General features: G+C 46.4%; 1 protein-coding gene across 3 annotated transcripts in view; it reads right to left on the minus strand.

Annotated features, from left to right (window-relative positions):
* MCTP1 (multiple C2 and transmembrane domain containing 1) overlaps positions 1–27,909 on the minus strand; it is a 1,810,807-nt gene that overhangs the window by 1,526,731 nt on the left and 256,167 nt on the right. The window lies entirely within an intron of this gene.

Here is a 27,909-nt window from a genome sequence, read left to right on the forward strand (position 1 = left end):
CAACAGTCATAAAAAATGAGACGGCTGCACCTGGCGGCCAGCTGCTAAAAGCCAGTACCTTAGATGCTTCTAAGAGCCAGCGGTTTAGATGCTGCAGTGTAGGATTAGCAAAATAACTCTCTCTCAAACTACCGTCCCGTCTCTCAGCTCCCATGCCTCTCCAAGCTAGTTGGGAGACTTGCCTACACTCGCCTCACACACTTTCTTAAATCAAACAATTTATTTGACCCACTTCAGTCAGGATTTCATTCCCAACACTTACAGAGACAGCACTGACTAAAGTAGTGAACGATCTTGTCACTGCGAAGTCCAAAGGCCATTACTCACTTCTTATTCTTCTAGATCTCTCTGCTGATTTTGACACCGTTGACCATTCTCTTCTCATACACACACTACAATCCCTAGGTCGTCAGGACACAGTCTCTCTTGGTTCCTATCTTACCTATCTAATCGCTCCTTCAGTGTTCTCTTTTCTGAATCCACCTCCTCTTTGCTACCTCTTTCAGTTGGAGTGCCACAACGGTCGGTCTTACAGATGGAGGCAGCTCCATCACAGGCGTGCACTCCCGGCGTGACTAGGCGATCCGTCAGCCTAGTCACGCCAGGAGTGCACAGAGACGCTCTCCATTCTATGAATGGGAGAGCGTCTCCGTCCAGGCGCGCACGCCCGTCCAGATGGAGACGCTTTCCCATTGTAGTGAATGGGGTGCTTCTCCATCACGGGCGCACACGCCCACCAGACGGAGATGCTGTAGTTTAATCAATCTATACCTCATCTCTTGGTAAACTAATCAGCTCTTTTGGATTTCAGTATCATATGTACGCAGATGATACTCAAATCTATCTCTCCTCCCTCTGTATTGGTCAGTGTCACTGAATGCGTTTCTGCTGTTTCGTCTTGGATGTCATCTCGCCACCTCAAACTTAATATTTCCAAAACAGAGTTACTTATATTTCCACCTACCAATAGTAGTTACCAGCCTAATACAGGTTGAGTCTCCCTTATCCAAAATGCTTGGGACCAGAGGTATTTTGGATATGGGATTTTTCCGTATTTTGGAATAATTGCATACCATAATGAGATATCATGGTGATGGGACCTAAATCTAAGCACAGAATGCATTTATGTTACATATACACCTTATACACACAGCCTGAAGGTAATTTTAGCCAATATTTTTTATAAGTTTGTGCATTAAACAAAGTGTGTCTACATTCACACAATTCATTTATGTTTCATATACACCTTATACACACAGCCTGAAGGTCATTTAATACAATATTTTTAATAACTTTGTGTATTAAACAAAGTTTGTATACATTGAGCCATCAAAAAACAAAGGTTTCACTATCTCACTCTCCCTCAAAAAAGTCCGTATTTCGGAATATTCCGTATTTCGGAATATTTGGATATGGGATACTCAACCTGTATCTCTATCACTGTTCAGAACTCAACAATCAATCCTGCCCCACAAGATCGCTGCCTAGGTGTCACACTTGACTCAGAACTGTCCTTTGCTCCACACATTCAATCTGTCTCAAAATCATGTTACATGCATCTAAAAACATATCCAAAATATGACCATACTTACACAAGACACTGCAAAAACTCTAATCCATGCTCTCATTATCTCCTGCATTGATTATTGCAATAGTCTTCTTACTGGTCTTAACAAAAAGAGACTCTAACCACTACAACCCATTCTGAATGCAGCTGCGAGGCTAATCTTCCTTGCTAGACGTTCATCGTCTGCAGATCCGCTCTGTCAGTCACTCCATTGGTTACCTGTATTCTACCATATTCAATATAAAATACTTTTACTCACACATAAGGCCATTAACCATACTACACCAATGAACATCAACATTCAATCATCTCAAAATATCTCCCAACCCGACCTTTCCGCTCTTCACAAGATCTACGTCTCTCATCCACACTCACTACTTGCTCCCGTGCACGATTGCAGGACTTTCTTTGGGCTGCACCCACTCTGTGGAATGCCCTACCACGCACAATTAAGACTCTCACCTAGTCTCCAAACCTTCAAGCGTTCCCTGAAAACTCACCTCTTCAGGCTAGCTTATCACATTCCAGAACCGCTCATTCAAGCTTTATAAGCTTTCCTATCCGATTACATCCCCACTGTACAGTCCACACAAACTGTGTCCTCCACATATTTTCTTTCTTCACTTTCCCTTCCTTCTGACCCTGGTTCATCATTGCTGTGATGTGATATCATGCAGCCCACCTACAAACTTTGCAATCCGGTGGACAACTATGCAATAGATAGGCATTGATACACAAGGATAGATGCTATTTCCCTATACATTGTAAGATTGCGAGCAGGGCCTTCCTACCTCTGTGACTGTTTGATTATTACCCAGGTTTGTTTTATCATTGGGGGGAATAAAAATGTTTGAAAAGTCAGTTGGGTGTCTGTATTTTCCTATCTAATAGACAGGTAACAACAGACACCCAACCGACTTTTCAAACATTTGAATTCCCCCCATTGAGTCCAATTGTAAAGCGCAACGGAATTTGCTGCGCTATATAAGAAACTGTTAATACATAAGTAATAAATAAAATAGTTAATAAAACGTAATTTTAAAAAAACTGTTTGGGGTTCCCTAATTAATCACCAGCCCTGCACCTCTGAAGCTAGTCTAGTATTGGAAAATAGGAGGAAGGGGGGATGGCATGGGGTTCCCCCTATTTTCCAAATACCAGCACTTCGCTATGTGCTGCAGCTGCTGGACTATCGGGTCTATGACCTGGGAGTCCATCTGTTCATGTGCAGACCAGTGGCAGGTTCTTTCCCCTTTCTGTCTCCCTCAATTCCACCTCTCTCTTTCTCTCTCCCTGACACCCTCTATTCCCCCTCTCTCTTTCTCTCTCCCTGACACCCTCTTTGTCTATCACTCCCCTTACTCTCTATCCTACTCCTCCAAGGGGCATCGTAGTGACAGAGGTGGTGTGGTCAATTTTATTGGTTGGGGCCCCCACACCTTTGTTGCCCGGGGGCCCCACTAGTCTTAATCCGGCCCTGCTGTTGACTAAGCATAGGGCTTGTCAGGAAGTGTGCAGGCAGAATTCAAAAGGGTGCGAGGCTTAATGAGGTAAAAACCTTGCTTACCTCACTTTCAATTTTGAAATACTGTGGGTATGCACGATCCCGATACCTGTGGCATGCAATTTTTAAAAAGTGGTTGCAGGGTTTTCAGTGCGGAAAACCCTGCAGCGCCTAATAAAAAGAAAACATACCACTCCGGGAGTCACCAGTGGTCTTTGCAGCTCCCGGTGGTCTCTGTCTGCTATATCTATCCATTGGGGAGGGGGCTGCTGAATGATGTAGTTCTCTCCCATGGACCAGCTCCATGGGTGGGGGAATTATACATTGACACTTACTCATGTACACACACTCAGTTCTCACACACTCACAGACAGACACTCATACACATTTGTTAAAACCCACACACACTCACCCTGCTATAGAAGACCTGGCTCAATGGAGACAATGGAGGAAGAAGACACCGCTTTGGAAGGTGAGTAATTACTGACCAATGAAGCTAACTGGAAACTTCCAATTGCTTAATTAGTCCTCGGAAAGGGGGTGTTGCCACCGGGGTGTGAGATTGTCCTGCTGATTTCTCCTAAAATTACTAGTTGTTCTTAAAAAGGATTATTTATATCCATATATTAGCTGTTCTACCGGTTCTTCACACGGGATTTTCTGATTTTCACAGTTGTAAATATATATAAGTGTTAAAAATGTGATAGATCTATACAGATGTAAATTAGAGACGTCTTAATGTAAGTAAATATTAATCCATGGTTCTTGGCGTTACCAGAGGAGCACCCATAGCAGATACGGTGAAAAGTGACAGGACCATTTTTGTAGTTTATGAAATTCTACCATCTGGAGGTGCATTCCACGCATTGGTAATGACGTCATTATGTCAACCTCCTTTTCATCCCCTTAGGGGAGGTTTATTAAATTCTAAGTAAGTAGTTTTCTTATTTCCCACCTGCAGAATATCTATGTTAAATTTCCCTAACATATCAGGAAATAAGAGAATGAGTGATGAGTGAGTGAGTGAGTGCTTTTCACATTTATCTATCTATCTATCTATCTATCTATCTATCTATCTATCTATCTATCTACAGTATATTTAAAATTTTTAGAAAGGCCCTCTAGAATGGCCTACTTCTCCTGTGTAGCAGGCCAGCGACAACCTCAAAAGCATTAGGGAAATACAGCTGGGTGACTAAAGGTCCCGAAACGCTTTGGTGGCGGGAAACAGGCCGGTCTACTCTATTACATTCAGCTATTGGTCACCAGCAGCATTGTTATCACCCAGACTGAGGCACTATGGGTGCCTCCAACTATCCTCAGGTGATACATTTTATTCCCTGCTGTGTTATATCTTGATTTTTCAGTATTAAGCTTGTTATTTTTTTAGTAACATTGGGCCTAACACATTTTCACTGATGTATTGAGCTTGATATATTTTGTATTTTATATATTTTTTACTGAGAAATTATTGTTTTACCTCAATTGTTAATAAATGATTACCATTTTACCTCAATTGATGAGGCAATTATTCATATTTGCATGGCAATCTCAATTCAACCGAGGGGAAGACTTCGACCATCAGGGAGGTACCAATAGGGCCCCATAAAGATACCTTGAGAACAACAACCCTAGTCACACTGTAAGTTGGGTACGCCTACCTATATGATCATCATCTAATTTGGGTGATCCATTTTTGTCTGCACCTGGACACGGGGGTGTATAAAGAAACCATTATGTACATGTGATAATCACAATTAATTGTGAGTGGGGTAAACTTCTGCAACTATCATCACCTCTGTATTAAGTGTATGTGCATGACTGAGGGGAAGAATATTACCGTAATGTGAGAGAAACTTGCTACGCCATCAGGATTTTCTCTCTTTATGATTTTTACATTTAGTTTGTGAGACTAATATTGGGACTATGGTCCTACAGTAACCCAGCTTGGGTTGTAGATGTGCGTAAAAATGATCACCTACAACCCGTTACTCTAATTTGCGGGGGGGCACCCAACACAGGGCAAGGCCGCCCCACATGCCGGGTGCTCCCCTCCCCGCAAACATGCAAGCGCATCGCTATACAGCGATGTACTCGCATGATTAAAGTAGCCCCCTGCCTACTTAGCCAGGCTGCGTATCCAGTCGGACGGCCGCCTTCTTTTGGGTCGCATCAGCTGCGTGTGACATCACACAGCCGCCGCAGCCGACCCCAGCAATGGCCCAGACACGCCTGCGTTGTCCGGACCATGCCTCTTAAACGGAGCATCAACGTCCACAAAATGCGGCGCTGATGCCCCATTCCCGACCTCCTCCAGGTCTTAAAATACGTTTTGAAAAGAACGCAATTTAAGAACTACATAGCGATTTTTGCTCATTAGCATCTGAGCTGATTCGGGCCCTATGTAAGGATTATACCTTCTTTCTTGTGGACGGATTTCCCTTTTATCTGTGCATCCGATCAATTTATGAATGTTGTTTATTTTAGTTTCAATATATGAGCTGTTTTACACAGTTTTGTGTATTAACACGTGAATTTTCCACATTATGTTGGAAAACATTGTTAGACTATTTCTAGTCTGTACTTTTGGGGTACATTAAAAGGTCTATCATGTGTTTGGATATTTTAGTGGGTGAAGGATAGAGTTAAGGAGGTGTGGGGTGTAGGCGAGCCAAATGCTCCTTGTGCCTGGGATGAAGTTACATCTCTGCACCACTTCATAATGAAAACATAGCCACTCCTGTAAATCAGACAATAACAACAACAACAACAACAACAACATCACAAAATGATCCACAAAAAACATGTATACATACTGGGGGTAATTCAGGTCTGATCGTAGATGTGCTAAATTTAGTCTTTAGCACATCTATTTACTCTGACATGTGGGGGGACGCCCAGCACAGGGCTGGTCCGCCCCGTATATGTCAGGCCCTACCCCCACGCACAGGTATATAAGCATTGCACAGCGGGGATACTTTTGTACCTGGAGAGCAGCTCCCTGCCAGTGCAGCTCCTGCTCACTGGCAGGCTGCTACTCGCCGCGTTCTTGTTCGCAACGGCTTCGTGTGACGTCACGCAGCTGCCGCAGCCCTTCCCCCTCAAAGGTCCGGACACGCTTCTGTTGTCGAGACTGATCCCCGCCAACAGCATTCTAATGCTGTTGGCACGACTCCTTCCGCCCCGTGACCGCCTCTGCCTGTCAATCAGGCAGAGACGATCGCACCAGTGATATGCTGTTAGCATCTCACTGGGATCCCGCGCACACCACAAAGTTATTCAGGCTGCGATGAAGTCTGAATTACCCCCAAAGTACAGAAGAAAGGCAAAAGGATCCACAGGCCGTATACAAAAAGAAAAACACTGTTGAGGAGAAAAGGTGAGGACGTTGGGACAAAAAGTAAAATAGTAAAAAGAAAAACGGTAATGCTAAGGATAATCTAAATAATAAAATTAAGTGCCGATAAGGAACAAAATAGATGGGGGGGAGAGATAGAGTAAGAAGGGAAACGAGAAGATGAGAAAAAGTCGCTGAAGATGATATCTGGATGGTAGGTCGACAGTACTTAGGTTGACAGTCAATAGGTTGACCACTATTGGTCGACATGGAGAAGGTCTAGATGTGAAAAAGATTGACACGGTAAAATTGTCGACGTGGGGCAAGTCAACACATGAAAAGGTTGGCGTGGCTTTTTTACTATTTTTTTTTATTTTTACTTTTTTCATACTTTACCATCCACGTGGACTACGATTGGCAATAGTAACCAATAGTCCATATTGACCATGTCCTTGTCGACCCATTGATCCATAACTGCTGAAAAGAGAGGAAGGGGAGCTAGGAAGAAAAAGAAAGAAAATAGCACAGGCAGCCTGTGGACAACAGCTAGGGGATGATTCTGCATCATACGTCAATGGGGATACGTCTTTTGCCACAGCCGCATCGTTATGCTAATACCCTGCCCGATTCTGTGAATACTGAGATGCCCACCTGTAGCGGTGCAGATCCATCTCAGTACATCTTTAAAAACACCATCAGCGCACCATCAGACTCATTTCTCCATCTGAGTATGGCGTCCCGTATTAGCGGTGGTGTATCTTTGGATGCAGCTACAGCAACATTTATTTTATTTATTTATTAGCAGTTTCTTATATAGCGCAGCATATTCCGTTGCGCTTTACAATTAGAACAACAATTATAGAACAAAACTGGGCAAAGACAGACAGACAGAGGTAGGAAGGCCCTGCTCGCAAGCTTACAATCTATGCCCACATTTGCTCAGCCACACACATGTGACCTTCCTGGAACATCCACTGAATTCCACAGGCATCAAATTCAATTCTGTATTTCTGAGGGCTACAGTAACAATCAGACGCATGTACAGACTACTGCGTGCGACTCCAGACCCCTAGTGGTCCAATATTGATGCAGACAGACAATAACTGGAGTGACAAACTCACATGTATACGTCCTATCCTCTGCTCCTGTCACTCTATCTACAAACTGTCCTGTAAACGTGTTACCATGAATAAAACTATAACATTGTAACAAGCAGTATAAAAATGACTTTCATATTTGCTTAGTGTTTGGGTGACAGGGCCACTTTAATTGAGCAGCTGTAACAGGAGCTGAAGAAAGAAATCCCTCCTTATGTAGTCTGGAAGACTTTCAGGTCAATAAAATACAGTTAAACGCGATGATTTACATGATCTGTCTGCTGACTAATAAAAGATGTGCATCCCTTCAAAAGTCTATTCTAATAAATAAAGAAATGTCCGCGTTGAGGCGCTCATACACATAGACTGAAAACCAACAGCAGTTAAAAGCATAAAAAAAAAAAAAATAAACTGCTCTTTCTCCTTGGTTTTAACAAAGTGCAGCAAAGTGCACTATGGGGGTCATTCCGAGTTGTTCGCTCGTTATTTTTTTCCGCTACGGAGCGATTAGTCGCAAACTGCGCATGCGCAATGTTCGCAGTGCGCCTGCACCAAGTAAATTAGCACAAAAGTTAGGTATTTTACTCACGGCCTAACGAAGATTTTTCATCGTTCTGGTGATCGGAGTGTGATTGACAGGAAGTGGGTGTTTCTGGGCGGAAACTGGCCGTTTTCTGGGAGTGTGCGGAAAAACGCTGGCATTTCTGGGAAAAACGCGGGAGTGTCTGAAGAAATGGGGGAGTGTCTGGGCGAACGCTGGGTGTGTTTGTGACGTCAAACCAGGAACGAAACTGACTGAACTGATCGCAATGGCTGAGTAAGTCTGGAGCTACTCACAAACTGGTAAGAAATTTCTATTCGCAATTCTGCTAATCTTTCGTTCGCACTTCTGCTAAGCTAAGATACACTCCCAGAGGGCGGCGGCTTAGCGTGTGCAATGCTGCTAGAAGCAGTTAGCGAGTGAACAACTCGGAATGAGGGCCTATGTACTTACTGCGCATCCGAGTGGAACTCCATTTTACTGTATCATGCATTAACACTTTAGAGCATAATATTAACCATACCTACCAACATCAGGGATCCATAAGGGGGACTCATCCTTGGGGATGGCCATCGGTGGGGTGTCCATCGATGGTACTATCGATTATAACCATAGATGGCACAAAACCCATCTATGGTGAACCATCGTTAGTTTGCACCACTCGATGGTCACCAATGAAAGGTGCAGGCTGGTCCATGGTCCAATGAAAAACTAGGGGCGAGGCTTAGCGGGTGTCAGGAGGAAGAGCTAAGCTCCATGTCCTGGCACCACATACAAAAAAAAGTATTTAGTTATACCCTTCCATCGATGGAGGGAAACCATCTGGTTCTCCCCCATCTATGGCAAAAGTATTCTACATCGGCCTTAAACCATCGATGATTTTGAATCATCGATGGTCATACCTACTCATTGCGCATCAAAGCCGCACTGCCCGAAAAATGGGCATGGCCTATGTAACAGGTGGTTTTGCGGGAATGCCACAATCGCAAGCCACGCCTCAGTTTTTGTGACTGTGGGGGCATGGGCAGCGCACTGTGAGTTGCTGCCCATGTCCCCAGTCCCTCTGTCTCTGGTGAATAGATGATAGGACAGTCCCAAAAAAAGCCTGCGTTAACAGCTCCCAACCCCATGCCACGTTGCCGTCCCTGGACGCCCGTTGCCTGTCAATCACCATACAATCGCATCGTTCCAGGATGCAATTGTATAGTGAAGGATCACACGTGCACTGTAGGCGCTGCGCATGCCAATGCGTGCGAATGCAGCAGCTGTGTTCAATGCTGAATAAGGCCCTTTATTCATAAAATACATACATATAATAGCTATAAAGAAGATGAATACGCAAGGATCTGGGAGGAAATATGAGCAAAGTAACTTGGAGGATCATTTATTTCATTATAACGAGACATGCAAATTAAGCAGAGTCCATTGTAATTATACATAAATTAGGAACAAAAGGGCCCCAAAAGCAATGTTTACAGGCAGAATAAATAAAAATACTTTCTATAGAGTAAAGCATCACCTGGTCTGCAATTTTTAAGTCCTTCGGTTCTCTGATCAAACATATGACGGGATGTACAGTAATGCCATCCGAGTTGGCCAGTGGTGCGCTTTGCCAGACGAACTCAGATGCTTTGTACAGCAGTAATCATTTACAAGGCAAAACCATACCTTGTAAATGATTGCCGCTTTAAAAAAAAGTCAGCATTTTTGCTAGCATCCCGCACCTCCGGCCAACTTGGATGACATTACATCCCGCCTGTAGTGTAAATGAATGCAGATTCAATTAGTGCAAGTTCATACGAGGAGTATTCAGTCCCATATGTAGTGTAAACAAATTATCTTCCACTATAGCAGCAGTAAATGTTCTCACATGTTCAAACAATGAAGTAGCGCAGCAGACTACAGTCTGGTTCCTCTTCTATACATCCTTACCAAAGCATTTCGTCATGATATTACTTTAGCAGATGTCTGTCAATCTATAACTGTGCATATTGAACTTATTAAATATTTCTCATACGTCCTAGAGGATGCTGGGGTCCACTTCATGACCATGGGGTATTGACGGTTCCGCAGGAGCCATGGGCACTCTTAAGACTTTTCAATGGGTATGAACTGGCTCCTCCCTCTATGCCCCTCCTCCAGACCTCAGTTTAGAAATGTGCCCAGGCAGACTGGATGCACTCTGAGGAGCTCTACCGAGTTTCTCTGAAAAGACTTATGTTAGGTTTTTTATTTTCAGGGAGAACTGCTGGCAACAGTCTCCCTGCTTCGTGGGACTGAGGGGGCAAAAGTAGGAACCAACTTCCTAAAGAGTTTCATGGCTCTGCATCTGGCTGACAGGACACCATTAGCTCATGAAGGGAACTGAACGCTAGCCGTGCCTAGATGCTCACTCCCACAGCACGCCGTCACCCCCCTCACAGAGCCAGAAGTCAGCTGAGTGTAAGAAGATAGATCTTCAATCAAGTAAAGTGACGGCTGAGGTACCGTGCGGCTGGCTGGAGCGCAGAGCGCCATGTTGCCCACACATACACCGGCACTGCAGGGCGCGGGGGGTGGGGGGCACCCTGGGCAGCATGAAACCTTTGGAAACTGGCATAAATAAGGGGCAAAAGTTGCTGAGGCACAGTCCTACCCCCGCCAGTATAAAAAATTACCTCATAAAAGCTGAGCTGCTCAGCGCCATTTTCTCTCCTCAGGCTGCAGAGACAACACTGGTCCTCCTCCACTACTGAACAAGTATCAGGGTGCAAAGCAGGGGGGGGCCACAGTTAATCTGGTGCTATATAATTGTGTGATTAACATTATAAAGCGCTGCATGTCAGTGGGCATTTTGTGTTCATAGACATTGTGTTACTGGCGCTGGGTTGTGAACTGGCAAATCCTATCTGTGTCCCTCTGACAGATTTTACTGTGGGTCTGTCCCCTATAAGTCCTAGAGTGTCTGTGGTGTGGTTGTGCACGTGTGTGACATGTCTGTGGCAGGGAGCTCTGTGGAGACATGTTAGGGACACAGAGGTATAATATGACACCAAGAGCCTGACTGGGTGAAAGGTGACATTATAGTGTGAATCATGTAAGTAAGAGGTTGGACTGAATCTCATACAGAAAATGAAAATAATCTGTTGAAGATGTGATTTTTAATAGTTCTGCTTTTCATCCACAGGGACCTTTCTGGGTCACATACAAATTTGCACAAGTAGTACAAACTGATACCGACATGGACTCTGACTCCTGTGTCGACACTTGTGATTCCAGGGGAATAGGTCCTAAATTAGCAAAAAAGCATTCAAAACATGTTTTAGCTATAAAGGAGGTGTTAGAAGTTACGAAGCCCCTCTTTTACCACAAGGAGAGGGTTTACTTTAGTAAAGAAGTAATGTAATTTTCCCTCCACCTCAGGAGTTGAACAGTCTCTTGGAGGGAGTCTGATTTAACCTGAAAAGAAATTTCAGATTCCCAAAAGGAATTCAGGCAGCTTACCTTTTTACAAAAAGGTGGGAGTCACCCCGCATTTTAGACAGGGCCCTGTCATAAAAGAGAAAAGGTGTTTCTCCCTGCGCCTGGAATGGCTTCACTTAAGGAGCCGATAGGCGCAAGTGAGTGAGGTGATCTATTGATGTGGCCAAAGGGACACTACTCAGGCCTACCATTGTCTGTGCGTGAGTGAGTAGTGCTATTGAGAAGTGGTCAGAAAACTTGTCATTAGACATTGACACAGTAGATGAAGACGAGATACTCCTAACGTTAGGTCATATCAAAGACACAAATAATCTGTCTGATTTTACTATAGGCAGTTTTCGAAACTGTCCGGGAACTGGCTGCCTGTTTAGAGGAACTTTTACTACTATTATTATTATTATTATTATTGTTGTAAATAATGTAACAATAATGTAATATTAGATTGTATGGGAGCTCTTGGTTTTTCTAATGTTTTAAACCACAGATTTCAGCGTCTTCAAAATGAAATCATGGTGTTTGATCCCATTTTTACAGCACCTTGCCCAATTCTCTTATTTACTTACAGATGTGTCGTCATACAACTAGCCTCAATATGTCATGTGATGTGAGACGCTTGGCACGTCAGGTCCCATGTGGCACTGCTAGCATATTTTTTTGCATCTTTTTACCCGAAACATATCTTAGTCGCAATGTGACTAGGACGCTCCAGCTGACTGTGCTGATTAATTTGATATGCATACCTGTGTGCGACTGTGTTTATAAATGTAGCACAATGGAACTTGGCGTGGAAAAAATCCACGGATAATGCATCATAGTACTTCGTATAGAGATTCAGCAATTTTTGAGTAAAAATACAACAGACACTAGCGAAGTTACATGGAACCTGGCATGGCGGGAGGGCTGTATAAGGACTCATTTGTAATAATATATCATATACTGAAATTATGTTCTAATATTTACATGTTAAAGCACTGAAAAGCACAATTAGTTTTCGGAATGTGTATCACAATCATGTGATACAAGTTTGGAAAGCCACCTTATTCTCTGTAAAGCACCTAATAAGAGTAGGCACTATATAAATAACTGTTAATAATAATAATAATAATAATAATAATAATAACAACAACAACACACTATTACGGTGGGATGATGGTCTTATTTTGTCCTGGTTTTGCATGTCTAAATGTTGAGAGGCATGGATTAAGATCAGGAATTACACTGAGGCCATAACATTCACCTTTTATCTTGAGCCAGTCCAAAGCTAGTTTGCCTTGTCTTGGGCATAATTATTCACCTGAAAGATAAACTTTTGCCTGCCAAATATACTTTTATTTATTGGCGACTGAAACAGTTTCTCTTTTGAGTACTTCCCAGTAGTTTGCACCATTCATCCTTCCTTTTATTTTGATGAGTTGCCCAGTACACAGTGCTTAAAGTGGTCCTATAGAGGTGGTGGAACTCACCCCCCCTCCCCTGGCGCCCATGCAATAAAGCTATTGCGCGCCCCCCCAAAAAGGGGTGTAGTCTCAAAAAGAAAGGGGCATGGTCACACAATAGTAATAATGCCCACAGTAGTAGCACCCCGTAATACACAATGCCCACAGTAGTAGCGTCCCTTATACAATGACCACAGTAGTAGTGCTCCTTATGCAATATCCACTGTACTGGTAGTGCCCACAGTGGTAGTGCCCCTTATATAGAGCCCATAGTAGTGGTGCCCCTTATGCAATGCCCCCAGTAGTAGTGCCCCTTATGTCCCCAGGAGTGATGCCCCTTATGAAGTGACCCCTTTACAATGCCCTCATTAGTAGTGCCCCCATTAGTAATGCCCTTAATGGTAATGTCACCTGTAGTAATGACCCCAGTCGTTTAGCACCCAGTAGTTATGCCCACAGTAGTTAAGCCCCCAGTGGTAATGTCCCTGCAGTTATGACCCCAGCCGTTTACCCCCACTTTAGTTTAGCCTCCCAGTGGTACTGCCCCCAGTAGTTTAGCCCCTGTAGTTTAGTCCTCATGTAGTTTGCCCCATGTAGTTTAGCCCCAAGTAGTAATGTCCCCACTCCCAGTAGTTTAGCCCCTGTAGTTATGCCCCCAGTAGTAATGCCCCCCTGTAGTTTGCCCCCTTGTAGTTTAGCCCCCCTGTAGTGTAGCCCCCCTGTAGTTTAGCCCCAGTAGTAATGCTCCTGTAGTTATGCCCCCAGTAGTAATGCGCCCCTGTAGTTTGCCCCCAGTAGCTTGCCCCCAGTAGTTAGCCCCATGTAGTTTGCCCCAAGTAGTAATGCCCCCTGTAGTTTGTCCCCTTGTAGTTTAGTTCCTGTAGTTATGCCCCCAGTAGTTTGCCACAAAGTAGTAATGCCCCCAGTATTAATGCCCCTCTGCAGTTATGCACCCAGTAGTAATGCGCCCCTGTAGTTATGCCCCCAGTAGTAATGCGCCCCTGTAGTTATGCCCCCAGTAGTAATGCACCCCTGTAGCTTGCCCCCTTGTAGTCTGCCCCCAGTAGCTTGACCCTTGTAGTTTGCCCCCAGTAGTTATCCCCCTTGTAGTTTGCCCCCAGTAGATTGCCCCCAGTGGTTAGCCCCCTGTAGCTTGCCCCCAGTAGTTATGCCCCCAGTAGATTGACCCCAGTGGTTAGCCCCCTGTAGCTTGCCCCCAGTAGATTGTCCCCAGTGGTTAGTCCCCTGTAGCTTGCCCCCCTGTAGCAGTCACACATAAGTTTAAAAAAAAACAAAAAAACACCATACTTACCAAGCCCCGCTCCCACGTCCAACCACTGTGATCCTCCTGGCGTCCACTCCCCGGCACTATGAGAGAGACGTCATGACGTCTCTCCCATAGTGCACACTGACAGAGACGGGAGACGGAAGCCGGAGCTCAGTAATGAGCTCCAGCCAGAAAAAAGTAGGTTAATACCGCGCTAAAAAGTATAGAGCTGCTCCGATTTGAAATTGGTTAGAAAGGGTGATACGGGAGCGCTAGTGAGTATTAAATATACCTGCAAAGTAAAAACAAATTATTTAAAAACAATTGCTTAGCATTGAAAAATGCTGCTGCTGTATTGCAGAACGTTTACACTCTTTTTTGAATGTTTGGTTGGGATACCGGACGGCCGGTATGGAGGTTGCTGGTGTCAGAGTTTCCGTGTCTTTTGCGGGCGGGGAGGTGGAGTCCCTATCTATCTAGCCCTATCCTACCTTCCTTCCCTGCGACGCTGGTTACTCGTCCTGGCAGTCATCCTCCGTTCCTGGCGTGTTTCACAAAACCGGAAGTGATCGCTCCGTGACTTCCGGTTTGGCGTACGTCCGGTTTCCCAGCATCCAACGCGTTTCGTGACTGGGCACTTCGTCAAGGATGATTGAGCTCCAGCCGTCGGCTTCTGCTGTGAAGAGAGAGCCGGGCGCCTGCTGGTAACACAATCTCAGCGGGCGCCCGGCATCTCCCTGCGGCCCCGGGCACACATCAGGTGAGGTGAGCTGGGCAGTTCTGCCCCGTTCCAGCTCACTTTAACCCCTGCCAGTACCTGATAATCAGCCTCACAGCATAGTGCTAACCCCATTATAGCATGGTAATTTTTTAAGATGTTGACAGTGTTAAGGCCAGTACACACTAGCTGATCCCTGCCGCCGCCGATATAAAGCCCCATACACACTGACCGATGCCGGCGGAGAAGCAGCGACGGCAGGAAAGGGGGGGGGGGACTACAGCCATGGCTGTTGTTAACGAGTACCTCCCACGTCTGTACGTGATGAGGGAGGGGGTTGTTAACGAAGCGCGGGAGCGCGCATCGTTAATGATATTGAGTGTACACACTGGACGAGATTGTGAAAGATCTCACTCAGATCGGCCCTTCTGAGCGAGATCTTTCACTTTCTCGTCTAGTGTGTATGGGGCTTTAGATTTGTGCTGCAGGTATTGGTCCCATCTAACAACTAAACCTTTTCTCAGATTGTTTACTACCAAACAGTTATTATTATGATTTCCTGGTGGTGGCACAGGGATAATCCCTTATGCAAAGAATATTTCACCGAAGATTTTCTTTTATTTGTAATAATAACACAATGTCAAATAAAACACAACTAATGTTGCTATACATCTCGAATAAAGCCATCATACACTTCAATGTTCCTGTATAAGGTCACACCCAAAGTTTTCCTACTGTGAGTTATTACATATCAGTAATAAAAAAAATACAGTGTTTGCTTAAGAGCAGGGGTGTAGCCAGAACCTTGTGGGCCCCATAGCAACATTTTGAAGGGGCCCCATCCCAATGCTTCTATGGAGACACTTCTCTGCAGCAGTTGTTAATTTTATGCCCTATAATAGTGCCATAGTTAAGTTTCTGAACCATAGTAGAAACTTATTTAATGTTATGCCCCATAGCAGTACCCTAGTTTCTTTTATGAATCCCAGTAGTGCTTAAGTTCACCCTATGTCACATTTCAGTGCTGCCAGCACACATTATGCCGCACAGTATCCCTAATTCACATTATGATATATAGTGCTCCCTGTTCATATTGTGCCTCATTACAGTGCCCCGGTTCCTATTATATAACATTGAAATGCCCTCCAGTTCATTTTATACCACACTACAATAAGCAGGTCCAGGGGCATACCTAGATATATTGCAGGCCCCAAGGAAAAAGTATGAAAGGACCCTATGTACAACCCAATGGTCAAAACACTGTAACTTTGGGAACTCAGGGAAGGTGGGCCCCTTTCAGCTCTGGGCCCCATAGCAGCTGCACTGCCTGCACGTATGGTAGCTAAGCCCTTGCTTAAGAGGAGGAGGACCAATCACAAATGGCAATATGTTGTTTGCAGCTTGTGATTGGTAATTCCTCGCCTCCTTCTCCAGTTACTGGAGGTGACAGCAAGAAGAACAGTTTTTCCAGGGCTCTATCTAGGGAGAGGGTGTGTTTCTATAATGTTTTCCGCAGGTGGTGGTACAGTATAAGTATACTTGCCTACTTTTATGTTCTCCACTCCAGAGGTCCAAGTGGTATGTGCAGGGGACATGGCGATGTAATTTGCGGCATTGTGACCATGCCTCCCACTGGGCAATGCTGAAATTCACTGCATCACTTACTGAGGGGTGTAGTTATAATGATGCAATTTGCAGCAGAGTCCGATAAGGTGCACTGTTCTCCCGGGGGTCCAGGAAAGGCCCCAAAATTTGGATGTTTACCAGACAGGCACCAAGTATGGCTTTAAATTAGTTGAAAAGAGACCTAATGACCTTGCCTAATAAGAATCCAGGCTAATAGAGATATAATACAAATGTTGCCTTTTATATCAAGGTCATGTATATTCCTTTGAACTTACATAATGGTCAGGAATGCTAACTGCAAGGCTACTAAAGGTAATTACAGTTGCAGATGTGAATATATACATCCTCTTAGCTTTTTAACAGGATTCTAGTTGGAAACAATGTGATTCAAGTCCTGTCATTTTCCTGTCAGCCAACCCTAGTGATGTTGGTAAACACTCCTAGCTCAATGATGGAGAGAAAAACAAAATAAAACCTAACCATTTATCTCCCAGCAATGTGCTGGAACAAACAGTACAGACACATAAAATATTCACATAAAAAGTGCTTAAAGGTCACATGTACAAATATTATGTGATTAACTCATTCATCACACTAAACGGTATAAAAGCTCATGTCTCACAGCAAAGGTTATAGCACCTCAGAAAAACGTATTATCTGTCACAAGGAAGATGCCTTTACTAATGTGTCTCTTAAACATTAATAAAACTAAAATTACAAAGTAGACTGGGTAAAGGAAAAAAAATAATCCAATTCCAATACACTTACTGCAACAGATGCAGCTAGAAATCCAGCCACAAGCAAAGCTGGCGTTAGAAATTGTGGGGCCTGGGACTAACCAGGGCCATAACTAGGCGTGTGCTAGTGGTGCTTGGCACACAGCACAGAAGCGCTGGAGGTGCAGGACCACCAGCAATACCCGCCCGGCCCGCGTCCCCCCTTCATCATCACTGCCCGGTGCCTAGACTGGAGTGTGCAGCGCCAGGAGGAGCAGCAACCACAGAGGACCCCTGTGAGAAAGAAAGCTGCCGAGTCACTGCCTGACTGCGCGGGGAGGACTGGGAGACGTCGCTGGAGAGGAGCTGCAGCAGCACTGAACCGGAGGAGCAGCCAGGATACCAAGACTTCGCGGAAGACCCCTCATCCTGAGAAGGAGAAGCAGAGGAGCAGCGCTGGCCAGAGAGGGGCAGCGCAGGCACCGTGGCAGACGCCTACCTGGAGGTGAGGACCCAAGAAGGACCCCTACCAGACACCAGGGAACTTGATGCCCGCGCTAACACAGCAGCCGGAGAAGAGAGAAGACCCCGGCATCGGAACCAAGGACGAGCCCGGGTGGTGAGAGGACATCGCAGGCGGACCCCAGCAAGTAGCGCAGCCCGGTGCTGCAGAGCGAAGGAGCCGGATCGGAGGTGGCAGAAGAGCTGCAGCGAGGGGTGAGACACAGTGTACCTGCTGCAAGCCCTTCCGCTGCCATACTCTGCCCCTAACTGCGCTACAGTAACGGGGGAGGCTACGTGGTGCGGTGTATATAAGGGGCTACTGGGTGCAGTGCATATAAGAAGCTACCTGGTACAGTGTGTATAAGAGGCTACCTGATGCAGTGTGTGTAAGGGTGCTGCCTGGTGCAGTGTGTTTAAGGGTGCTGCCTGGTGCAGTGTGTGTGAGGGTGCTGCCTGGTGCAGTGTGTATAAGGGTGCTGCCTGGTGCAGTGTGTGTAAGGGTGCTGCCTGGTGCAGTGTGTATAAGGGTACTGCCTGGAGCAGTGTGTGTGAGGGTGCTGCCTGGTGCAGTGTGTGTGAGGGTGCTGCCTGGTGCAGTGTGTATAAGGGAGCTGCCTGTTGCAGAGTGTATAAGGGGATACTGGCTGCAGTGTATATAAGAAGCTACCTGGTAGAGTGCGTATAAGAGTCTACCTGATGCAGTGTGTATAAGGGTGCTGCCTGGTGCAGTGTTTATAAGGGTGCTGCCTGGTGCTGTGTGTATAAGGGTGCTGCCTGGTGCAGTGTGTATAAGGGTGCTGCCTGGTGCAGTGTGTGTAAGGGTGCTGCCTGGTGCAGTGTGTATAAGGGTGCTGCCTGGTGCAGCGTGTGTGAGGGTGCTGCCTGGTGCAGTGTGTATAAGGGAGCTGCCTGATGCACAGTGTATAAGGGGATACTGGGTGCAGTGTATATAAGAAGCTACCTGGTACAGTGCGTATAAGAGTCTATCTAATGCAGTGTTTATAAGGGTGCTGCCTGGTGCAGTGTGTATTAGGGTGCTGCCTGGTGCAGTGTGTATAAGGGTACTGCCTGGTGCAGTGTGTATAAGGGTGCTGCCTAGTGCAGTGTGGATAAGGGTGCTGTCTGGTGCAGTGTGTATAAGGGTCATGCCTGGTGCAGGGGGACTCTACCTGCTTAATCTGTAAAAAAGGGGGACTCTGCCTGCCATAATGTGTAAAAAGGGGACTCTGCTTGCTGTACTATGTAAAATGGTGACTCTACCTACCATACTGTGTAAAAGGGAGCTCTACATGCCTAATGTGTAAAAGGGTGACTCTACCTGCCGTACTGGGTAAAAGGAGGACTCTACCTGCCGTACTGTGTAAAAAGGGGATCTACCTGCCATACTGTGTAAAAGGGGGCTCTGCCTGACGTAATGTGTAAAAGGGAGCTCTGTTGCCATGCCCCTTTATTTTTGGCACACTCCTACGAAATGCACTGGCCCTGTTTTGCATATAGGGGGGCGCTGATGCTGTTTCTTGCACACAGCGCTAAAATGTCTAGTTACGGCACTGGGACTAACAATATAGACAGGGCCACCCACTTCTGCCTCACCAACCTTCTTCTGTCTCTCCAGGTCCAGCCAGCACCCCTGCTCTATCTCCAACCAGCCCTCATTCTGTCTCTCCAGCTAGCACCTCTTCTGACTCTCTAGCAAGCCCCTTTCTCTCTCACCAGCCAGCCCCCTTCTGTCTCTCCAGTCAGCACCCAATGTCTCTCCAGCCAGCACCTTTTCTGTCTCTCCAGCTGGCACTCCTTCTGTCTCTCCAGCATACCCCCTTCTGTCTCTCCAGCATACCCCCTTGTGTCTCAAGGCCAGCCCCCCTTCAGTCTCACCAGCCAGTTCCCCTCCCCTTCTGTCTCACCAGGCTTCCCCTCTTGTCTCACCAGGCAGCCTCCTGCCAACTTCTATCTCTCCAGACAGCCCCCCCCCTTCTGTCTTTAAAGCCAGCACCCCTTCTGTCTCTCCAGTCAGCACACCTTTTGTCTCACGAGGCAGTCCCACTTCTGTGTCTCCATCCACACCCCTTCTGTCTCTCCACCGAGCCCCCCTTCTGTCTCACTATCCAGACACACCATCAGTCTCACCAGGCCAGCTCCCCCTTCTGTCTACCAGGCAGGCTGCCTTTTGTCTCTCCATCCAGCCCTCCTACAGTCTCTCCATCCAGCCCCATTCAGTCTCACCAGGCTGCCCCCATCTGATTCTCCATCCAGCCTTCCTTCTGTCTCACCAGGCAGTCCCCTCTTCTGTGTCTCCTGCAAGCCCCTTCTTTGTCTCAAGTTCACTGATGAGGTTTCAATTTCTGTTTTGAATTTTTACATGCAGTACAACTTATAACCATCTAATGTCGTCGAAATTGATTTCCCATCAATACCCTATGTAACTTACATAGCAGGAAAGTCATTTATTGCTGAATCCAATTCATTTTTTTTTTAATTAACAGTTCACCGCCCTTCACCCAAATTACCAACCAATCCAGTACCTTTTTGCCATAGCAGGTTGGCAGTATGCAAGAACAGTTCATATGTAAATTGATGACTAGCACCAGGCTACTCCAGGATGGACTGGTCGTCACACTATAACTGTGGAGTCTCTGTGTCCTAAAGAGCCAAGCCCCACTAAGTAGCCTACTGAATGAGATACAAAAATTGGACGCAAAAAAAAAACCTTAAGAGATGGACACAACGTTCTATTTGTAAAGCGCAAATGGAATATGCTGCGCTATATAGGGAACTGCTAATAAATAAATAATAAATAAACTGCTCCTTCTGAAGCCCCTTATTTAGATTACATAAAACTAAATGGATCAACTTCAGTGTAGTGTTCAGTATTTATCTTCTTAGCAGAATACCCTGTCATGTTCTGCGTACGTCACATTGGGGGTGATTCCGAGTTGTTCGCTCGCTAGCTGCTTTTAGCAGCCTTGCACACGCTAAGCCGCCGTCCTCTGGGAGTGTATCTTAGCTTAGCAGAATTGCGAACGAAAGATTAGCAGAATTGCGAATAGAAATTTCTTAGCAGTTTCTGAGTAGCTCCAGACTTACTCAGCCATTGCGACCAGCTTAGTCCTTTTCGTTCCTGGTTTGACGTCACAAACACACCCAGCATTTGCCCAATCACTCCCCCGTTTCTCCAGCCACTCCTGCGTTTTGCAACTCGAACGCCTGCGTTTTTCCGCACACTCCCATAAAACGTCCAGTTTCCGCCCAGAAACACCCACTTCCTGTCAATCACACTACTATCAGCACAGCGATGAAAAAGCTTCGTTATGCCTTGAGTAAGATACCTAACTTTTGTGTAAAATAACTAAGCGCATGCGCTCTGCGAACCTTGCGCATGCGCAGTAAGCGACTAATCGCAGTATAGCGAAAATCGGCAACGAGTGAACAACTAGAAATGACCCCCATTATGCATGTTATACTGTAGCGGTAGTTAAATGACACTGAACTGAAAAAAGGAGCAGAGAAGCATTGTTAATCTACTGGTGCCATGTTAGGTACCCTGTATGATTCATTTTCTATTACAGCTTTTGACTAGATTCCCCCTGTTCTGCACTTCAAAACTTCAATTTGCAGAGTTCATTTTTTTTGGCGGTTAAAAAAAAATGAGATACGTATTGTTTACATGGAGATTTTCTCTTATAATCACAGGTGTCACAAGGGGGGGGGTGTAGGCCGCACCCAGGATTCACCCCTCCAGGGGGTGGCACCAAAATCCTGACTCCTCTGCAGTGAAGATATTCGCCGCCCAAGGGGAGTGTAAATTCGCCCATGCAAGTGTGTAATCGCATGTGTATGCTGTGCTACAAATATCCCTCCGTCAGCGGACATCTGCAAGTCTGGTCGCACCTGACTCACCATCAAATGTTTTTACCACTGTGTGCAGTCTCTGCGCAGCCCAGGACTAATTCCTACAGTGCAATGAGAACCGGCTGATCGGGTCCGGAGCTGACGTCACACACCCTCCCTGAAAACGCTTGGGCACGCCTTTTCCCTGACACTCCCTGACAACGGTCAGTTATCGCCCACAAACAGCCTCTTCCTGTCAATCAGCATGCGAATGGCGGTGCGACTGAAATTTTCGCACCAGCCTATCGTTGTTCGGCGATTCTTGCTATTGTTTGGCGATGCACGTGCACATTGCGGTGCATACGCATGCGTAGTCTACCAATAATCGGCCGCTGTGCGAAAACGCACAGCAGTGATCAGGTCTGAATCAGGCCCACAATGCAACGGGCGATATTGACTATATTGTGTCCAGAGGTATGAACCTCCGATATAGTCAATATCGACCCTGCCTGCACACACTATTTTTCCTTGCGATGCCGATCCTGCGGGAATGTGCATCGCCATCGCAAGGTGTTTACACACGGTGCCATATGCACTGTGTTTTCTACCAATATGGACTATATAGAAATATTGCACCGTGTGTAGGCCCCTTAACATTATCCTACAGCAACCGGCTCCTGTCACTGAGAAGCCAGCAGTGTAGACACTAGTTTCCGTGGCAGTCCAGCATCATGGGCTTCCCGATAGGCTACGTCCTGCAGTGAAGTCCGTGAAAGACTCCCATGAGGTCACGACCCATTTTAATTAAAAATATAAGCTATGATCAATATGCACATTTGATAGATATCCACAAAAGTGTACAAAATATTCACAATTTAAGCCCACTTCATCTACCCATAACATGTTTTCTCTGACGTCCTAGTGGATGCTGGGAACTCCGAAAGGACCATGGGGGAATAGCGGCTCCGCAGGAGACTGGGCACAATTAAAGAAAGCTTTAGGTCACCTGGTGTGCACTGGCTCCTCCCACTATGACCCTCCTCCAAGCCCCAGTTAGATTTTGTGCCCGGCCGAGGTTGGATGCACACTAGGGGCTCTCCTGAGCTTCTAGAAAGAAATCCCTCAGATGGCAGACACAGATGTCGACACGGAGTCTGACTCCAGTGTCGACGAGGTTGAGACATATACACAATCCACTAGGAACATCCGTTACATGATCCCGGCAAATAAAAAATGTGTTACGCATTTCTGACATTAATCCAAGTACCACTAAAAAAGGGTTTTATGTTTGGGGAGAAAAAGCAGGAAGTGTTTTGTTCCCCCATCAAATGAGTGAATGAAGTGTGAAAAAGCGTGAGTTCCCCCGATAAGAAACTGGTAATTTCTAAAAAGTTACTGATGGCGTACCCTTTTCCGCCAGAGGATAAGTTACGCTGGGAGATATCCCCTAGGGTGGATAAGGCGCTCACACGTTTGTCAAAAAAGGTGGCACTGCCGTCTTAGGATACGGCCACTTGAAGGTACCTGCTGATAAAAAGCAGGAGGCTATCCTGAAGTCTGTATTTACACACTCAGGTACTAGACTGAGACCTGCAGATAGTGCTGCTGCAGCGTGGTCTGTAACCCTGTCATACAGGGATACTAGTTTGCGAACATAAGACGTCGTCTTATATATGAGGGATGCACAGAGGGATATTTTGCCGGCTGGCATCCAGAATTAATGCAATGTCCATTCGGTCAGGAGGTTATTAGAGACCCGACACTGGACAGGTGATGCTGACTTTAAAAGGCACATAGAGCCTTATAAGGGTGAGGAATTGTTTGGGGATGGTCTCTGGGACCTCTTATCCACAGCAACAGCTGGGAAGAAAATTTTTTACCTCAGGTTTCCTCACAGCCTCAGAAAGCACTGTATTATCAGGTACAGTCCTTTCGGCTTCAGAAATGCAAGCGTGTAAAACGAGGGAAGAGGGAAAAAGCTGCACCAGTCAGCCAGTTCCCAGAATCAAAATTCTTCCCCCACTTCCTCTGAGTCCACCGCATGACGCGGGGGCTCCACAGGCGTAGCCAGGTACGGTGGGGGGCCGCCTCAAAAATTTCAGCGATCAGTGGGCTCGCTCACAGGTGGATCCCTAGATCCTTCAAGTAGTGTTTCAGGGGTACAAGCTGGAATTCGAGGCGTCTCCCCCCCTGCCGTTTCCTCAAATCTGCCTTGCCGTCAACTCCCTCATTGCTAAAGGCAATTCACAAGCTGTATTCCCAGCAGGTGATAGTCAAGGTGCCCCTACTTCAACAAGGACGGGGTTACTATTCCACACTGTTTGTGGTACCGAAACCGGACGGTTCGGTGAGACCCATTTTATATTTGAAATCCTTGAACACATACATAAAAAAATTCAAGTTCAAGATGGAATCGCTCAGGGCGATTATTGCAAGCCTGGAGGAGGGGGATTACATGGTATCCCTGGACATCAAGGAGGCTTACCTACATGTCCCCATTTACCATCCTCACCAGGAGTACCTCAGATTTGTGGTACAGGATTGCCATTACCAATTCCAAACACTGCCGTTTGGACTGTCCACGGCACCGAGGGTCTTTACCAAGGTAATGGCAGAAATGATTATACTCCTTCGAGAAAGGAAGTTTTCATTATCCCGTACTTGGACGATCTCCTTCTAAAAGCGAGGTCCAAGGAGCAGTTGTTGGTCGGAGTAGCACTATCTCGGGAAGTGCTACAACAGCACGGATGGATTCTATACATTCCAAAGTCACAGCTGGTTCTTACCACACGCCTACTGTTCCTGGGGATGGTTCTGGACACAGAACAGAAAAAAGTGTTTCTCCCGCAGGAGAAAGCCAGGGAGCTGTCATCTCTAGTCAGAGACCTCCTGAAACCAAAACAGGTATCGGTGCATCACTGCACACGAGTCCTGGGAAAAATGGTAGCTTCTTACGAAGCAAAATTCCATTCGGCAGGTTCCATGCAAGAACTTTTCAGTGGGACCTCTTGGACAAGTGGTCAGGATCGCATCTTCAGATGCATCGGCTGATAACCCTGTCTCCAAGGACCAGGGTATCTCTACTGTGGTGGCTGCAGAGTGCTCGTCTTCAAGAGGGCCGCAGATTCGGCATACAGGACTGGGTCCTGGTAACCACGGATGCCAGCCTTCGAGGCTGGGGGGCAGTCACACAGGGAAGAAATTTCCAAGGACTTTGGTCAAGTCAGGAGTCGTCCCTACACATAAATATTCTGGAACTGAGGGCCATTTACAATGCCCTAAGTCTGGCAAGGCCTCTGCTTCAAAACCAGCCGGTACTGATCCAATCAGACAACATCACGGCAGTCACCCATGTAAACCGACAGGGCGGCACAAGAAGCAGGATGGTGATGGCAGAAGCCACAAGGATTCTCCGATGGGCGGAAAATCACGTCTTAGCACTGTCAGCAGTGTTCATTCCGGGAGTGGACAACTGGGAAGCAGACTTCCTCAGCGGTCACGACCTACACCCGGGAGAGTGGGGACTTCATCCAGAAGTCTTCCAACTGTTGGTAAACCGTTGGGAAAGGCCACAGGTGGACATTATGGCGTCCCGCCTAAACAAGAAACTAGAGAGATATTGCGCCAGGTCAAGGGACCCTCAGGCGATAGCTGTGGACGCTCTAGTGACACCGTGGGTGTACCAGTCAGTTTATGTGTTCCCTCCTCTGCCTCTCATACCAAGGGTACTGAGAATAATAAGAAAACGAGGAGTAAGAACAATACTCGTGGTTTCCGGATTGGCCAAGACGAGCGTGGTACCCGGAACTTCAAGAGATGATCTCAGAGGACCCATGGCCTCTGCCGCTCAGACAGGACCTGCTGCAGCAGGGGCCCTGTCTGTTCCAAGACTTACCGTGGCTGCGTTTGATGGCATGGCGGTTGAACGCCGGATCCTGAAGGAAAAGGGCATTCCGAAGGAAGTCATTCCTACGCTGATTAAAGCCTGGAAAGATGTAACTGCAAAGCATTATCACCGCATATGGCGGATGTATGTTGCTTGGTGTGAGGCCAGAAAGGCCCCAACAGAGGAATTTCAACTGGGTCGATTTCTGCATTTCCTACAGCTGGAGTGACTATGGGCCTGAAATTAGGCTCCATTAAGGTACAGATCTCGGCTCTGTCGATTTTCTTCCAGAAAGAACTAGCTTCACTACCTGAAGTTCAGACGTTTGTTAAGGGAGTGCTGCATATTCAGCCCCTTTTGTGCCTCCAGTGGCACCTTGGGATCTCAACGTGGTGTTGAGTTTCTTAAAATCACATTGGTTTGAGCCACTTAAAACCGTGGATCTAAAATATCTCACGTGGAAAGTGGTCATGTTATTGGCCTTGGCTTCAGCCAGGCGTGTGTCAGAATTGGCGGCTTTGTCATGTAAAAGCCCTTATCTGATTTTCCATATGGATAGGGCAGAATTGAGGACTCGTCCCCAGTTTCTCCCTAAGGTGGTATCAGCTTTTCACTTGAACCAACCTATTGTGGTGCCTGCGGCTACTTGGGACTTGGAGGATTCCAAGTTACTGGACGTAGTCAGGGCCTTGAAAATTTATGTTTCCAGGACGGCTAGAGTCAGGAAAACTGACTCGCTATTTATCCTGTATGCACCCAACAAGCTGGGTGCTCCTGCTTCTAAGCAGACTATTGCTCGCTGGATTTGTAGCACAATTCAGCTGGCGCATTCTGCGGCTGGACTGCCGCATTCTAAATCAGTAAAAGCCCATTCCACAAGGAAGGTGGGCTCATCTTGGGCGGCTGCCCGAGGGGTCTCGGCTTTACAACTTTGCAGAGCTGCTACTTGGTCAGGGGCAAACACGTTTGCAAAATTCTACAAATTTGATACCCTGGCTGAGGAGGACCTTGAGTTCTCTCATTCGGTGCTGCAGAGTCATCCGCACTCTCCCGCCCGTTTGGGAGCTTTGGTATAATCCCCATGGTCCTTTCGGAGTTCCCAGCATCCACTAGGACGTCAGAGAAAATAAGATTTTACTCACCGGTAAATCTATTTCTCGTAGTCCGTAGTGGATGCTGGGCGCCCGTCCCAAGTGCGGATTGTCTGCAATACTTGTATATAGTTATTGCCTAACTAAAGGGTTATTGTTGAGCCATCTGTTGAGAGGCTCAGTTGTTTTCATACTGTTAAACTGGGTATTGTATTACGAGTTATACAGTGTGATTGGTGTGGCTGGTAAGAGTCTTACCCGGGATTCAAAATCCTTCCTTATTATGTCAGCTCGTCCGGGCACAGTGTCCTAACTGAGGCTTGGAGGAGGGTCATAGTGGGAGGAGCCAGTGCACACCAGGTGACCTAAAGCTTTCTTTAATTGTGCCCAGTCTCCTGCGGAGCCGCTATTCCCCCATGGTCCTTTCGGAGTTCCCAGCATCCACTACGGACTACGAGAAATAGATTTACCGGTGAGTAAAATCTTATTATATTGCAGTTCACTGTTTCAGCCTGTTCTTCGAGTCTAAGAATTTAATTTTTTCCTTTCATCAGATACAGGGGGTCATTCCGAGTTGATCGCTCGCTGACGATTTTCGCAGCGCAGCGATCAGGTGAAAAAAATGCATATCTGCACATGTGTATGCCCCACAATGCGCACGCGCGACGTATGGGTACAAAGCTCTTTGTGGTTGTGCTCAGGTTCTAGCGAAGTTTTCCTTTGCACTGCGGCCGCAAGAAGATTGACAGGAAGGAGGCGTTACTGGGTGTCAACTGACCGTTTTCAGGGAGTGTTTGCAAAAATGCAGACGTGTCTGAAAAAACGCAGGCATGGCTGGACGTTCGCTGGGCGGGTGTATGACGTCAAATCCGGACACGAATAGGTTGAAGTGATCGCAAGCGCTGAGTAGGATCGGAGCTACTCTGAAACTGCACAAACTGTTTTTGCAGAACTCGGCTGCACAACCATTCGCACTTCTGCTAAGCTAAAATACACTCCCCAGTGGGCGGCGGCATAGCGTTTGCACGGCTGTTAAAACTAGCTAGCGAGCGATCAACTCGGAATGACCCCCACAATTCGAAGTAGTATACCCATAAATAGAGTGAAAGGGCCTAATTCAGAGTTGATCGCAGCAGCAAATTTGTTAGCAGTTGGGCAAAACCATGTGTGCACTACAGGGGGGGGGCAGATATAATATGTGCAGAGAGAGTTAGATTTGGGTGGGGTGTGTTCAAACTGAAATCTAAATTGCAGTGTAAAAATAAAGCAGGCAGTATTTACCCTGCACAGAAACAAAATAACCCACGCAAATCTAACTCTCTCTGTACA

Source organism: Pseudophryne corroboree, chromosome 1 (genome assembly GCF_028390025.1).
Source record: "Pseudophryne corroboree isolate aPseCor3 chromosome 1, aPseCor3.hap2, whole genome shotgun sequence".
Taxonomy (NCBI): domain Eukaryota; kingdom Metazoa; phylum Chordata; class Amphibia; order Anura; family Myobatrachidae; genus Pseudophryne; species Pseudophryne corroboree.